At 39.1% G+C, this 15,280-nt stretch overlaps 1 long non-coding RNA gene across 2 annotated transcripts in view; it reads left to right on the forward strand.

Annotated features, from left to right (window-relative positions):
- Positions 1-15,280, forward strand: part of LOC120757988 (uncharacterized) — a 29,620-nt gene that overhangs the window by 1,456 nt on the left and 12,884 nt on the right. The window contains exons 2-3 of one of the 2 annotated variants that reach the window (XR_005702718.1): positions 2,993-3,113; positions 15,016-15,107. This is a non-coding gene — a long non-coding RNA (uncharacterized LOC120757988). Of the gene's footprint in view, positions 1-2,992; positions 3,114-14,555; positions 14,617-15,015; positions 15,108-15,280 lie in introns of those variants that run through there. The other variant, XR_005702719.1, reaches the window with a different exon arrangement.

The raw sequence follows: 15,280 nt of genomic DNA on the forward strand, positions 1-15,280 counted from the left end.
CCAGCTTGTAGTGGAATTTCTCACTGCATTGTTGGACTTCACAGTAATAAATTCTAATGTACTTTCAATGTTTTGGGCTTCAGGGTCATTCAAGTCAGGGCCATCCTCCTTGAGCTGCTTCTATACTGACAGTGTTTTCCAATTTTTCCAGTAGTAACAACCCCCTTAAAAACATAAATATTTTAGTGGAAATTAACATAGTCCTGAACCTTTTCTGTTGATAAAATCCCCATGCCACTAATTGCATGACAACTGGTTTTGGTGTTGCTGTCACCAAAGCAGGTCAATATTTCTTTCTGTTATGAAATAAAAATGCTGAGACTTAAAAGTTATGAACATGTCATGTTGCTCACTCTACAGTTCTTTCCATCAAAATTTCTCATATAACTCTTCAGGATATTGGTCACACTGGCTCATTTGATGACCTGATTAATACCATTTCCACTGAAAAAATGGAGATTTTGTTCTTTGCCATGCATGTGGTACTGATTGTGTAATTGTTAAAATCTGGTCCACAGGACTTGAGATTTCATGGGTCAGTTATCCTTCCTACTTTGATTCTTCCCAAATTTTTCAGCATACATTAAATCATGTTTTAAAATTGTTGATTGGCATGGATTCAGAATTCCCTTTTGATTGTTTTTATAACTTCTTAACTTTTGGTTTTGTGTTTCCTGGCTGACAATAGAGCTGAATTTTCCTACATTTCTGTCTGTTGAGGTGTGGGGAAAGAGAAGCTTCTGATGTCTTTCTTTTTAATCTAGTTTTATTGTTCTTTTGCTGTCTTCTAAGAGGTTAATCTCACTATTTTATTCTTCGAAGAGCCTTTCCAAATGCTCAATTGTTCACACAATCCCAACGATTGCAGCCGCTAGATTTGAAACACCTCCTTTGAAATGGCAGGACCAGCTCTATCCAGAAGAGTGAGATGAGGCTCAGCAGTTATTATATCCACAGCAGAAATTCAAACTCCTGTAGCTGTGCACCTTGTCATGTGGCCAGCCTCTTGCAGTGCTGCATTGAGCAGAGACCTTCACTGAGTTTGCTGCAATATTCCCAGGTCCCTCTTGTGGCTTGATTAAGCTAATTGAGAGCTCTGCTGGGAATTAACCACCATTAATATATGTAAACCTCCCAGCTCTGCATTTAGCCTATCGTGTACATGAACGATTGCACAGCTCCAACCAAACTTGGATTTTTTTTTTTTTCTGTACAGAACTAAGACGTCACTGTCTTGAAGCACAAGTTTAGCATTTTGACCTGTGAAAGTCATATTTATTTTCCTAATATCCATAGTAGAAGGACTTTATTGACAAGAAAGGACCTTGAAACAAATACATTGAGAGAAAAATCAGCTTTCCTTGGTAGTAGGAAGAGGAGGATCTTTCTTTTTTAGAGTAGAGATGCCAGGGCTCAGTTTTGAAGATATGGTTTTAATTCCAGTGGGTCGTTAAATGAGTTTTTTCTGCTGACATAAATTTGCATAGTTGTGTTGCAGTGCAGATTCTTGCAACTTATTCTGCCCATGGGATATTATGGCAGAATTCAGGAAACTGCTGTCACAGAAATACATCCCAGTCCCATTTCTGGAACTGTTGCAAGCAGTAGATACGCTTGCATGAGACAAGGATTATTTGGATGACCAGAATTTTGAAGAAATACATTCATATTTCTTCTTCTCACATTTCATTTTAATATTTTCATGGAGCCTTACGTAACACAACTGAATTCTTTTGGCCATGTTTTCAAGATCATGTAAGTCTTCTGGATAACTGTTGAGATGTTCAATAGCTTCAGTGGTGAAACGTGTGGTGAAAGGATGCTGTTGTCCAAAAAAATGTTGTCCAATGATGCCCAGGATAGGTTTGTTCGTTTGTTTTTAAATAGCTGGGATGTCACTGAGTGACCCAGTGTTATCTGGTAATTGTCATGTAAATTTCTATCAGTGTGGGATTTTAGGTGCATAGCCTGTTTTAGTCCCATGACAAACTTTCCCCTTTAAAATATTTATATATTTTGAAGATAAAAAAAAACCCTAAAATCTATTAAAAAGCATTAAAACGTAATATATCAGGTAAAATATACTATTTTCTCTTGAAACTGTCAGTGGTTTTAGGAAGAAACCACCTCTCCTCTGTTTCCTAGTAGATGGTACTGAAGATTTGAACACTTTCCTGTGTGGGAAAGGAAATAGCTGAACTGTTCTGGAGTTGTTTTCAGACAAAATGAGTGAAGTGCTCACAAAAAATGTGGGGAACACAATATCAAGGACAAACACAATTTTTGTTTCTGGCTGTTGTGTGTCTTTGTGCTGAGATGGTCACAATGAGGTAGTGCTGGCACCTGAGACCAGGCAAACTGAAGCTGCAGCTCTCTAGGCCAGCTAGTCAGTACCCACAGGTTTGGTCATGACTGCTTTATGCTCAGAACGTGCAAATGCAGCCAAATCCCTTTGGTTATGCGTCAGCAGCTGGGAAGATGGGTCCTGTATAATCAGAAATCAACTGCAGAATGGTAATTTTAGTTTAATGTTTTTAATCTTCCGTTACTGTATTGTGCTTTCAGCAAAGCAGAAGATGTTGTAAATACAACATTGGGGTATGGCTTATAAATTGATAAAATTAGGAGCTGGTCTGAGCAGTGCTGTCAATGTCAGCACATTCCAGAGAAGGCATGGCTCTTCATTCAGGTTGGCTTCATGTGTATTCTCTCAATTTGAAGCTGTGTGAATATATTTTATATTTTCCAAATGTATCTGTCACATCCTACCTTAATGGTGGCAGCATATCACATCACACCGTGTCTCCATCTGACTGTATCTACACTGGTGTCTAATGAATGTTTCTGCACAAAGGCTGCTGTACACTGTGCAGCTGAGCGAGCTCCTCTCTGACTCAGGTGCTTTTCACTCAGCCCTTTACTCTGCGGGTTATGGAGATTTCCCTCCTGTTACACCATGGCCGGGTTGCACTAACACTGTGTCTGTTCTCAGGGGCAGAGGAGGATGGTGGATGCTCCTTCCTACAGCTGTACAGCATGGAAACATTCCTGGAAGCTTGAAGCAAAGGGATTGTTCCATGGTAGGAAGCACTGAGCACTTCTGGGCAGGCAAGGTAAGCCCTGGCCACGTGTGACCAAGTGTAGCAGAGTTTTAAACCCTTTGCCACAGCAGTTTATGTCCACAACATCAGTAACGTTCTACAGTCCTTTATATCTTGAGACTTTTTTTTGTATATTCCTTCTGTTGCAGTTGCTCATTTGCTGAGTTTCCTCCACGAGTTGTGCAGCTTTTTACTTTTAACTGATTTAGTAATCTTTCTTCTCAAAAGGCCCAATACTTCAGCCTTGCCGATCAGGAGGAGAGCCTCTTGGCTGTGCTGACTCAGTTTGTGCCTGCCTCTTTGTGCATCGACTTCCTGTCATCTCTGAGATTAACTTAAAATAATCCTTGCCTTGAGTAGCCCTTTCCAGCTTTCTCCACTGCCTTTGTTGGTTGTTCATGCTGTGTTTTTCCTTTTCTAACTTTTTTTTTTTTTTTCCTTGTTTGGAAGAACCCTGTTGATATTCAGTATTAGGATCTCTGCTGGAAACCAGTAATATGTTCATTCTGGCTGAAGTATTGGCTCCCCACATCTCTGACTGGTTCCCCAGGAAAGGATGGAGATGGATACTGGTATCTCTAGTTACTCTGTTGAGGAGCCTATCATTTTGCAAAACACTGAAGTCCAAAGTGTGTCTATGGAGTTGAAAGCAACAAGGTCCTTCCTGATTTTTAAGTTAAAGCACTTAAGCATAAGCTTGCCAGCTCTGTATGCCTACAGCTAGATAATAGAAGTACAAGAGTTGTTTTATATTTAAGCCAGCAGATAAAAGTAGCCTTTTGAAAAAGGGAACATTCCTTTAGAAGGAATCACAAACAGTCAGCTGCTTTTAAGGTGGATGGCAAAACAGTGTTTGTGAAGACAGATGTAGGGCCTTGTTCTGTGTTTAAGTATAAGCCCAGGTGAGAAGGTTTGTTGCTTTGACTGAAAAGTTGCTTTAGTAAATATTGTTGAACCCGACTGGCATACTGCTATGTCGTGAAGGGCAGTAGCAAAAATCATGGAAAGAGTTGCTCTACACTGTGGAGTTATACAATAGCTGAGGTTTGGTTCCATTGTCTGTTTTGCCAAGGAGGTAAATTGCACTGGTGTCTTTGGCTGGTGTGGTTTACTTTATTATCCATACTCAATGGGACAATGGCTGCTCCCTGTCCCAGTTATGCATGGCAAGAGAGCCCAGGAGAATTATCCTATTGGTAGCTCATTAAATGAGTATCCACCCAGGCTCATGACTGAGCATGAAGTTTCTCATAGTTCAGAGTTAAATGTTACAAGGGAATAAAGTTCTTCTTACTAAATGCTAGCGAAAACACAGTAGGAGGTATTTTGTTCAGGGAATACAAGCTATTGTCCTACCCTTGTCCAGAAGGCTACGTACATCAAGCAGGAGATGTCTTCCTTACATTCCAGCTAAATCAATGTTATTTCTTCCTGAATACTGCTGCTTCCGTTTCTGGAGATAAAAAAACATAGCTCACTGTCAGGAGATAATTCCTTCTCTTGGGCTTTCTGTCCTTGACCAGTAGAAGTTTTTATTTTTCTTAGACAAGGAAGCCTTTCTTTATCCCTGGAAAATTAAATTGTCTTGCTGGTAGATCTGCCTTACTGAAGAAATGGAGGAGGAAAAGCAGATAGGGAAGAAATAGAAAAGAAAATAATTTCAAGGTATCTTTATAGTCTCCTATTGTTAGGATGTCAATTACCACCATATATCACCTACACAGCAAACTTGTCATAGCTTGGGGTATCTCTTTTTTTTTTTCCTCTCTCTACCTAGTAGAAAATGTATGACTTATCCATACAAAATCTTTTTTATTGCTGGACTCATCTTTAAAGTATAGCTGTGATGCTCAGAGGGCATCCAGTTTTAGCGTTTTAACATCCTATTCAGAAGGATGAATGTTAAAAGATCATAGTTTTGTAAACTCCAGTCATGCATTCTGTGGGAATTATTGAAGGAAATGATGCCCTTTTCAGCTTTTTTGAGTTGGCACAGCTCTTGTTTCAAGTGCTGATGCCTCACACTAGAGTGGCCCAGAATGGTAAATTCAGCTGTGTATCTGTGACTGGAGGCTCTGATTTAACCGCAGCCCTCTTTTTGAGGAGAGCAGAGTGCTTCAGTCCCTGTAAACACAGGTTCTCCAAAGTGGTGTTCAGGAGTAGAAGGGAGCCCTAGGAACAGAGGAACCCCAGGCTGCCTCTGCAGCGGGCCGAAAGGAGCCAGCCCAGGTGAGGCGGCCGGGCGCGGTCGGCGTTCCCGGGCAGCGGCGCTGTGTCGGTGCCTGCTTGAGGTGTTCTCAGTGCTGGCAGACACGGCTGGGCAGCTCTCAGCAGTGGGGTTTGCCTCCACACAAACCAGACATTCAGAGCTGCAGGACAGAAGGCAACCACTTATTCACAAAATACATCGATTTGCAGGCCTTCGATACAGATCTTCCCTTTTCTTGGTGCTGTGGGAAAAAGAACTTCCTTGGAGCCCAGATATTCATCCCACCCTTGGAAGGAGGGGCAGGTCCATCACTGTGCCCTGGCAGCGCTTGTGTGACCCTCTGAGAGCAGCTGCTGTCCTGAATGCTTTGCTTCTGAGCTTCAGCATTGACTGTGGCCAGGAAAAGTTTATCAGGAGGGCTCCCAGCTCTCCCTGGGGACAGAGGGAGGATAATGAAGGGGGATAAAAGGTGAGAGGTGTCTGCTAGTTCAGCTTTCCCTTAGTCCAGTTTTCCCTCCTTGATCTGTCTAGTTCTTATGTAAAGTTAGTCCTCTCTTCCTTTCAATTAGAGCTCCATCCTATTTTTCTGTCCCTTCCAGTTTGTGGATTTTAATCCTCTCTCAAGTCTGTTTCACTTGTATTTCTTCTTTGCTTTCATGACTCAGGACTTTTTTTTTCCTCATTTCCTTCATGCTATGTCATTTCTTGTGGCTAGAACAGTGTTCTCCTTTTCTGAAAGGAAACATCAGTCCAGGAGAAGGATTAAAGGGGATTTTAAAATAAATTCATAGGGAGTCTCAGAAACTGGAAGAAAATGGCAGCAAGTTTCAGTTTGAGCAAGCTTTATTTCTGTATTGTATAATATAATTCATAATGTTATCAATATCTATAAAAGCATAAAGAAAAGGCAGCAGTAGGGGTTAAAAAATCAAAATCCCTATAGAGTATATAAAATTAAATTTCAAAATACTTCAAATAGAAGAGGAAGGGCCAGAACTCCACGTAACAGGCTGTTTGGAATAAAACAGCTTTGAAAAGATCCAAAAAAAGGCCAAAATATGAAAGAAGCTCCCCCAAATCAGTAAACAAGAAGCCCATCTAGGCCAGTTTAAGTGAATAGGTTAGGACCTGAATAGGAGGGGAAGGTTAAGCAATTTTTTTTTCACTTTGTATGCAGAAAGAAGAAATAACCACAAACTTTCCTCTGGGTAAAGGGGATCAGAGAAGCACTGACAATACAATTTGATTATATTGCTCAGACAGTGTTTAAAAATACACAAAATATCTCTCATCTTTCTCCTCACACTTCCTCTCTGTCTTTAAATAACTGAAAAACCACAAACCACCACAAAATATAAATCTTAGAAACGAGCCATCAAAATGACAGATTTTTCTTTAAACTTACTCTTAGAGGTTAGATCACAAATTCTCTTCTGCTGCAATGAACATGATTAAAACCATAATATTTCCTTCTATACCACCTTGGAAAATAAACAATTCAATGGAGAACTATAATTATAAAATGTTCCATGCTCTACTTTCATTTTACACAGCATTTCATACCAGCTACAGCTGCTCCTACCAGGAAAAGATTCGTATAACCTCTCTCAAATTTCCCACAAATGGAACTGTTTCTGCCACCAATGTGGACCTGCAACTTGAAGCATTGTGCTTGAAAGAAAAGCAGAACTGAATGAGATTTTGATAGGAGTACATCAATAAAATAATGATAAATTGCATCGAAAGACACACCACATTTATTTTATTTGTGATAAGCATGGTTATCATCATCTTGCCCCAAAGGCTATTTTCAGGTTGTAGGAATCTGCCTGACTTCCAACTTACATCGCAACTTTATTTTTTTATTTATTTATCCGTGGAGGAAAATGATGATTTGCATCTGGTCTCGTGTGCAGCAGCCTCTGCTTCACTGCATGTTACAACTGTTACCTTAAAGGTTCTGCCTTGGGCCCGTGCAGCATTAGGCACGTCAGAAACAAGGAATTTTCTTCCAGCTAAGCAAGTAAGGAAATAGGTGAATCTTGCCTTACCCTGTAAGAGAAAGGTTGCTGTTTCCTGTTCCCCGCTAGCTAAGTTGTTTTGAATCCAGATTTGGTTTGGGAAGTGATAATGAAATCTCAGACAAAAAATGATTTTTAATTTATTGATGTGTCAGGTTGTTCCCATGTCAGAGTTGTTACTTCTGCTTGGGCCTACTTTTCTCTTCTGCTGGTAGAATGTTAGATGTGTAAAGCTAGTGCATTTAGAGTATTCAAGACGTCTTGTCAAATAAGCAAATTCCAGGTTTGCCCTTTGAAACCTCAGATGTTTAATTTTTCCATTGCGTTTCCACAATGTCATCTTAGTAAGCTGATTGGTTTGGTTTGATTTGATTTGAGTTAGTTCTAGATGTTGTTCTGCAGAAACAGGGAGATTGAGGATACTTATCCCAGGCCAGAGGAGTAAAGGCCAGGCTGTGTGACCATTCCCTGGTAGACCCTGGGTGTGTCAGATCTGTGTGCTCAAATCCAGAGCCCCCTGATGGGATGCTCAGCTCTTACATGGTACCACTTGCCAGTGGGAACTGCCCTTGCAGAATTCTGTTAAGCATAATAAGGTACATATTGGATAAGAATAAAACCAGCTCAGCTTTATTATGTGACTTGCATGCTTGGTAATGAATAGAAGGAAGGCACACACCTTCATGAACAGAGAAATTTAATATACTCTCTTCCTGGAGTTGCACCAGTGGGACTGAACGTTTATTTCAGCATTCCAAGGGCAATAAAAATCTAAATTTAAACTTAAAATGTACTCTAAAGAACACCCAGAGGCTATGTACTGTTCAAACTTTGTTTAGGTCATAATTGCTTATGTAAAGTTAGTTTACACCAGCTAGTTGGGCTTTATGTTTTTGAGCAGTACCTTTATTACTAGGAAAGGCAGAGCAAATGGAGGGGATGCATCTCAAAGTTCAGCTCTGCGTTACTATTGCATTTAATTCAGCTCTTTACTGCTTAGTGCAGAGTTGTGTGGAGAGATTTGTCGCTTTTAACCTTCCTTGTGCAGACAGATTTAAATCGATTCTGATCCATTCCCATCGTTAGACACCTCAGATATTTGGATTTTAAGGGAAATATGAAAGGGAGAAGTGAAGAAGATGCCAGGTGAGGGTCTGCTGTAGCAGGTAAATACCTGTTAGTTATAAACACAGACTGGAAGGACTGAGTATGAACTGTAACCAGGTCCTAGCCACTGAGCCCTCAGCTGAGTTTCACTGGTCCATTGTGTCTTGTGAAATCTGTCAGCCTGACTCAGCAGAACTGAACGTTTAAACTTTTCTTGGAGCAGGTATCAATGGCAGTAGCCATGAGATGGGAAAAGTGCTGTCTCTGGCTTCTGTGAGAGAAAACTGCAAATTTTCAAGCATTTAAAATAAAGTTTGGGGGAAATAATTAAAGTTACCAGCCATGTTTATTTATTCTCAGTTTGTTCATTCTTTGAAATAGTTCTGCTGTGGGAAGCATGCCCAATATTTAAGATATTTGATACCACAACAAAGATTGAAGAAGACTAATTTACATAAAAATACCACTTATTATTCAGGAAAGGTCAAAAAAAGTTTCAATATGTTAGAAGACTAATATGCATAAGATGTAATCTCCAAAACTGACAGTCTCTAAAACTGCAGATAAGTACACAAAAAAACTCAGCTGAAGAAAAATCCTTGCATTTTATAAACAATAAGATATATTTTAAAAGCCTCTAACATGTATCTCTTGATAAAGGCTCCAACTTCTTTTTGTTTCTTCTGCATCTTGCCAGTCCCTCTTTCCCGTCAGCCCCTGTCCATTCTACCTGCCTTCCCAGATGTACTTAGACCTCCTTTCTTCTTTTGATATCTGTTTCACCATGACTACTGCATCCTTATAATTTCCTACACTTTTTGCACTCACTGGCATTCAACCATTAGCATTGATAATTTTTTTTTTTCCCAGTCTCATAGTAGTGTTTTACTACAGTTATAGGGTCCAGTTTATTCCTCTGTGTACTGAAATTCAGTCAGTTTTCTTTTGGTGAGTACACACTTGGGATTTCCTGTGATATCTGTTGTTGTCCAGATTTCCAGCTGCCAGAGCCACAGCTGACTCAGCTTTCCTGAAAACACCACGTAATTTATTTTCCATGACTGTCCCACTTTATACATACGACATTTGTCATTTCCTTGTTGATTTTATTAAAGTATATTTATAAGATTGTTCATCTTCACCAAAACGGCTTTCCAGCCGTGAGCAAATGTTAGCTATTCCTAAAAGGTATGCATGTATGTTTCTACAGTACTTGCCACTGTGATCTTAAAAGATAAATATTTACTGCTCAGTAGAACTGTTACTTTTAACTGTGGATGTGCTAGAGCCTTTTGTTGCTGGCTTGGATTGTGTTCAGATTGGACAAACATCTAGATGTTTCTCATTCTTCCCACCTGTATTTAGGCATTTATGAGAAAAAAGAGATTGAAGCAAAAATAACACATGTAAAAGAAACTAAGAGAAATAACAATCTTAATAGTCTGAGAACTCTGGAAAATACAAATTTTCAAAGCAGTTGAAACATCAGTTACAGCCTTAGAGGCTTTTCTGGGACAGATCTGTTTCCTCTAACTCACTGAAGACACTGCTTCAGGGAGCAAAAAATATATTTGTTCTCCATGGCACTTCATTATTTGGCTTCCTTGAAAGACCCAGTTCAGGAGCTGGTTTGTTCTGACAGCAATAGCAGTTGCTGCAGTCCAGATGAAGGATCTGACTGTGGTTCTAGAATATGTGACGCAAACATTAGCACAGATAACACTGCTGTTACATGGTAAACAACTTCACTCATTCCCATGCCATACTGATAATTTGAGGCTGCTGGTATCATAATTAAATACTCATTTATTTTCAGCTGCATGGCTTGCAAGTATTTGCAAGAAGTCCAGTTTTTTTGGTTTCTTCATACTTATTGTGTAGTCTTTATGTTGTGTGTTCTTCTCCATAATCTCACTGATTTATTTTTGCTCACAGGACCAACAGTGGCAGCTCCCTATCTTTTTAGATTTCTTACACAAGAGTGAACACAAACAAGAGAATTGTACAAAAATGCAGCCACGTGCCCAAGAATGGTGCAGATTGGCAAAGGCCTTGGTGTAAATGTCCTACCAGCCACATGCATATTTTACCAAGATTTCATAACACCTTTTGGTTTTGTGTGAACATTGTGTGGTGTGTGGTGCTACCTACACAGTCCCTAGGAAGTATATAGAGAAGATGTAGTTATTACTTGCCGTTAAAAATTGCAGAGCTCCTAGAAAAAGAAACAAATTCAGATTTAGTATCTTTGCCCTTCTCTTAAATAATATTATGGTAATTAAATTTTAATATGTAAGTTCTTTGTAGGTCATTAGTGGTATAACACTGCATATATGTGCCTCTTCAGAAAACAATTCAGTCCATAATCTCATAATGTTGATTCTACCTGGCAGTTTTATTTGAACTTAATTTCTTTTTCACCTCATGCTGTTACCCCAAGAGTTATGAGACAGGCGTCAGCTGACAGCACCAGGGGAAGGATAGGTATTGACGATAGCATAAAAGCAAAAGGGGAGGAAAAAGAATAGCTATTGTAGCATTTATCAGTATTCTATTAATAGTCTGCTCAGACACAGCTGTGGAATAAACCAGACATTCATACTGCAATTTCTTGCAAAGGTTGAAGCTATTCATCTGCATGGTTACAAGGCAGAAGTCTAAAGCTTCCAGGTATTATAGCTGTTTCATTGTATTGTTATAATCAGAAGGAACACCTTTGCCTTGGGTGTAAATACTCTACCCCATTTGCTTTGGAAGGAATGCAGCTACAGACAGCTGTCCTTCCTAGAATGCTTTTTAAAATAATGTCTTTGCAGTTTAAAACAAAACTACAGCCAAATACTTCAAGCAGGGAACAGGGTCAGGAGTCTTTTACTTCATGGCTCAATTGACCATCCGCAGAAGTGGACAGAAAACCTCTTACTGTTTTCCATTTTTTTTTATTGTTTCAGTGAAGGAGAATGTTTTCACTCTGTGTACTCAGGTAGAGCTAAGCTACACAAAAACTCATGTTCTTTTTTACTATGGGAGAGAAGCCCAGAGACAGCTGCTAAATTCGGAAACCCACCAGACCTAGTGCTCTGGGAATGTCTGTAATATCCATGGAGAGCTTTGTAAGCCTGATTCTGGGCAGCAGCGCTGCTCTTACCTGTGTTCTCTTTCTGTGCCCTCGTGGAATGTACATGTTTTATGCTGAAACAGAACTCCCTATTTGGGTCATGGGCTGGTTCCAGACCATGTAGCTCTGCTATCCTGAGGCACCTGCGTTAGGAGCTTGGGAGCTCCCGAGCAGAGACACCTGCCTCTGCCTCTGCAGGTGTCTCATTCTCTCTCCTTGATACGACAGAGTTTTTAGGGCAGCTGCTTTCTTAATTAGGCGCCTCATCAAGTGTGGTCTGTTAGGGGAATGACATTGGGCTTTTGTTGCATTGAAAGTTATGAGGGCAAACTTGTGAAGACAAAGTAAGGGGGAATGAAACTAAAGAAAATCAAACAAACCAACCACAATAAAAAGCAAAACCACACACCAAAAAAAAAAAAAAAAAAAAAAGTCAGGAACTTGTTTGTTTTAGCATTAGCCAACCCATGACTTTTCTAGGGGGGCATTACACTTACAAACTGAAACACAGTTAACATTTTCTTTCAAGTTGATACCCTCAGATTTTGTCCAAGGTCTTATTATGAGGAACTCGCTTCCTCCTTTGTTACAGTGTGATCGTTAAGCAAGGAGAAAGAATTACAGTGAACAATGCAGGTTGTCAAAGACAGAATTTCAAAAGATCCAAAATGCTCCTCAAAATTGGTTGCAGTTACCCAATGGTTTTCTCAAGAAAAATGTTTTTCATGTACTGAGATATTTCCTTTTTGTGTTAGTGAACTCAGTCAGCTTTTTTTCAAGTTTTAAGATGTGTAGAGAGGATTAAAAATTACTCACCCCTGAACATTTTGAATATCAAAAATCATTATGTTAAAATTCTTATTTTAAAGCCTAATTGAGGAAATGCATAGCATATTTTACTTATTTAGAAAAGCAGTGTTTTCTTAAAACTGTTTAATGAATTTGTTCTTTTGAGAAATCCTGGATTCTGAAATTAAACCTGCCATTTGATTTTCAGTTGGAATATTTTGTTGCTGCAATTGTACAACAGAGATAGTTAACTGGGATCTTTTATAAAATATATTTAGTCAAAATATTAGGACACTGAAGTGGATTCAGATTGCATTAGAGAGCACTTGCCATGTTAAAGATTCTTGGCAGAGAAAGGAAGAAGAAAAAAATAAGTAACTCAATGTCAGTATTCCCAGCTGTAAGATTTAGGTATAATTATTCTATGCTTTTTACATCATGTGCTCTGCTCTAGTCAACTGTGTGAGTTTAGATTTTGCAATCTGAGTGAGAAAATTTAAAGTGCTGTTTTCATGTGGAATGGTTTTCCATGCTTAAAAGTTATGAGTGATAATTGGATTGTGTTTCTAAGGACAAGGAGTATTTGGTAACTCTGAAATAATTACACGAATGTCTCCTTGATTTTGCTGTTCACACTAGCCAGCCCTTGAAAGGAAATATTTTGTGTGCACGTTTCTGTTGTCTGCCTTGTGTCAGAAAATGCATGTAAAATGCTACCCAGTCTGACACCTACTTTGTCTCCAGTGTTTTCCTTGTGTAAATGACTTCCCAGCTGCATGGAAATAGGAAAAATGTCTCCTGTTTGAAACAAAACTTTCAGCTTTCTGGAGGTTATTCTCGAAGGAAACGGGAGGGAACATAATTGCGCTTGTTTTATGTGAGATGAACCAGCTTGAGAAAGTCTGAGAGATGAACTTAGCTGTCCTTTATTTTGGTGAAAGTTTCTGGCAAGCAAAATGCATTGATGAAATTAAATTAACCCCTCCACGCCTGACTCATGTAGGAGAGATTTTGTAGTGCTCTTGTTTTCATCCAGTTTTAGGAACATTGAGATTTCCACTGTCTCAAGGGTCTAAGAGGAAGCTTTAATCTCTTTGGTAGCTGAAGTAAAAGGAGACACTTGAAATTATGAATGAAGAATTTCAAATTTAACATTAAAAAGGTGAAAAAGAAACCCAGTTACAAGAGAGTAAGCTCTGTTGAATGCACTTTTGTATTGCAATATTTGAGAAAAAACTGCTCACTAAAGATTTTTTTAACACAGAAGCATAAGAAGATAATTCCCTTTTTTGACATGCTTTACCTCTGCAAGGTTCCTGGGCTTTTGACAGGTACAAGAAGACATGTGCTACACTTACATGCTATTAGTGCAGCAGGCTTTGAAAAATGTCTAATGCATTGGCATATCTGACAATTTAGGGTATTAGTTAACAGTAAGACTTTGTAAATAGAATTTTAGCTCCAACTGCTGACTTGAGCATTCAGTCAACATCTGCAGTACAGGGCTGAACAACAAATAATGTCATTTTATGCTACGGAGATGGAAATTGGCATTATACAGTGTGTATGGCTCAGCCTTAGAGCAGTGGTAATTGCAATGTATTGAAGTTTTGCATTGTAATAAAAATAGAGACCATTAGTGGATACCATTTATGTCATTAGTATTTAGTGGCTGTGTGTTGCAGCTTTTTTAGTGCTCATAAAACTGTCTCTGCTTGCAGATATGTGACAGCACTGATATAAATTTAAATGTTTAGAAATCCATAAGACATAAAATACAGATAGTAAATAGGGGCATAACATTATAGACAGAACCTTAATAATTTGGCACACAAATGTTTATATATTTGCATGTCTAGTGCAGAAATTAGCATAATGGTGCTCCCATTTATACTACAGATGAACTTGATTAAGCAAAGAATAACAAGTGAATTAAAACTGAGGCACATCATGCAGAAGCAGCAGAGAATACTTTCAGGTCCCCAAAAGGGAATTTGTGCTGTTGAGAGGTACATCCTCTACATACATCTGGTGGGATATTGATTTTTCTCTTTATAGACTTTTTACTAGTTACAACACCTGTTCCCTAACTAGTATTACAGTTGTTCTTAAGAAGTGATTATGTTAATTAAACAATAAAAAGGATAATAAGGTTGTTAGGAACCCTAAGCTAGAGATTGGCTGGCACTAATTTAACAGTTGTGGGGCCAGCACAGGGAAGGTCATATGGTGTCTAGCCCAAAAGAGCAATATCTTGTCAGAAAACTAGAGGTTGGTGTGAGGGCAGGGAATGAACTGGCTGAGGAAAGACTTCTTTGGAAAATGGGGCGGGAAGCAGTCCAGGAATACAGCACAGGAGGATTTCCCTAAATTCCAAGTGTTACACATGAGACACATGTGCAAGGCGCAGTTTGGGCTTCCCCCAGAATGTGATTTTTGTTCAAGAAATTAGGAAGCTTGTTTGATTTCTATGCAGCAGATCTCTGGGAAAGCTCTCTTCTTCCTTTGGTTTAAGGAATGTCACTTGGATTCTGCTGGCAACTACACTAACATCTTTAGGAGGTTTCCACCAAAGTTGATTTTTCTTTAGAAAGTTGCCACCATGATTGATTTTCCTTTAAGAGACTTCTCTTTGTGATTTACTGACCATGGTTTCTGTGTCCATGACAGATTTGAAGCAAGAGATTCTGAGATTTGTCTTCTGCACACTCTGTGCCCATTGTCCTCAGCTCTGACCTTTGCGTCCTGGAAACACCCTGCAGGTTTGTCACAGAGCTCTCGGGGGATTTGAAAATCAAATTATACAGCACTAAGGAAGAACACAGAAAACTATAAAAACACTTCAGTCATTAAGAGCAAAGTGACAGCAAGCAGTGTTAGAGTATGAATCCTTCCAATTACTTTTCCTTTCAGAGCACTTCTTGTAACATTTTTA

The sequence above is a fragment of the Hirundo rustica genome, chromosome 11, assembly GCF_015227805.2.
Source record: "Hirundo rustica isolate bHirRus1 chromosome 11, bHirRus1.pri.v3, whole genome shotgun sequence".
Lineage (NCBI taxonomy): Eukaryota > Metazoa > Chordata > Aves > Passeriformes > Hirundinidae > Hirundo > Hirundo rustica.